The following is a 1,915-nucleotide window of genomic DNA, read 5'->3' on the forward strand; positions in this document are numbered from 1 at the left end:
ACACACACACACACACACACACACACACACACACACACACAGATCTGTTGCTATCTAATGGATTCTACGTGTTAAAGAGAGGCTGAAGAATTTGTGTCAGAATGAGGCTATTTAAGTAGTCTGCCCACTGTTTCTGGCTTTGAAGATGGAAGGTGGTCAGGTCACCAGTTAAGGAAAGTAGGCAGCCTTTAGAAGCTGAACAAAAGACCTACAAATGAACACTTCTCTAAAGTAGCCAGAAAGGAATATAACCTTACTGTTATTGATTGAATGGTGTTCCCCCAATAATGTGGTGCCAATCCTAACTCCTACTTCTATGATTTTAATCCCATTTGGGGATGAATCTTCTTCTCCTCTGCCACACTCCCCCAAAAAGATTCATTAGCCTATAACTCACATAACATACAATTGAATAATTCAGTGACATCAAGAAAAATTGTACCATCATCACTACAATCAGTTTTAGAACATTTGTTTTGATCTTGTACTCATTGTGATTAGTTCCCCATTTTTCCCAACCTCCCCTGGTATGAATCTTCTTTTAGATGATAATGTGGCAGTATTATTGTAAGATGTGCCTTAAATCATTCTTTTATGATATATAATAAAGCAGATTAAGCAATTATAGTTGTTTGAAAGATAGATAGCCAAGGAACCACAAAGGAAACAGAATATAGACAAGTGCCACCCTACAGAACAAACCGATACTGATTGTCCAAGAGATAGTACACTGAATTCGGACTTCTAACTTCCTAAACTGTGAATAAATAATTTTCTGTTTGTAAAAGCCAGCCACTTGTCGTACTTCTGTTATTAAATGTTTAATAACTGAGACCTACCAACACCTTAATTTTAACCCCCTGGGGCTGATTTTTGACTTTGACTTCTTGAACTATAAGATAATAAATTCGTGGTATTTAAGCCACAAGATGTGTGATATTTTGGTACAGAATAACTAAAACAATACACTTAAGACTTGAAGAAAAAAGATTCCATATCTAGCATTTTTAAAAATAAGTTGTTTGCTAGCTTGATTAAAAAATGTTTTCAAATTTTAATCTGTTTTGGAAGAATTATGGGCAGAATATTCTTTAGATAATTAGATGTAGATTTTTAGAATAGATATAGGTATATAGATACAGCAAAAGATATACAAATATATTCTTAAAAAAATTGGATCTTAGAGCGCACATAGACTTCCGGGGGTACACAAGTGGTTAAACACTTGACCACTAACTGAAAATTTTCCAATTCGAACCCACCTATGGTTTTCTTGAAAGGTAGGCTTAGTGACTTTGAATATATTGTGAGGCAGTTCTACTTGGTACACATGAAATCACTGTGAGTCAGAATTGATTGGGTGATAATTAATAACTATGCAGTGCAAATTTGTTTCATTTTGCTATAATTTATTTTATTTGTTATAACTGTAGAGTTCATATCCAGCAAATAATATACAAATTTTAAAATTCAACAACTAAATTACATTGGGTATATTCTACACGTTGTGTAACCATCACTTTTTTTTTCTGAGTTGTTCCTCCATTACTAATATAAACTCACTCTCCTCTAAAATTCCTATATTTAGAGTTGTTGTCAATTTGATTCCATATAGATTTATCTTGAAAAATAATGATCAAGTCACATATCCTTTACTAATTAAGCTAAATTATTGTTTTGTTTTAAGAAGATTTCAGGAGATATTTTTGGTTTAAGGTATAAAGAATATCTCAGAACAAAGGTTCCAGGGTTTTATCCAAAATTCATGACTAAAAAATCAGGATTCCACAAGAAAATGAAATTGTGTTCTCTATTTTCTTCCCTTGTATGAAGATTTTTCTATAAAATACACTGGCCAACCCTGGCCAACACATGGTTTGATGCCACAAATATTAGACTTGTTTCTGGATATATT

The sequence above is a fragment of the Echinops telfairi genome, unplaced genomic scaffold (genome assembly GCF_000313985.2).
Source record: "Echinops telfairi isolate 266 unplaced genomic scaffold, ASM31398v2 ScPeMD7_42;HRSCAF=159, whole genome shotgun sequence".
Lineage (NCBI taxonomy): Eukaryota > Metazoa > Chordata > Mammalia > Afrosoricida > Tenrecidae > Echinops > Echinops telfairi.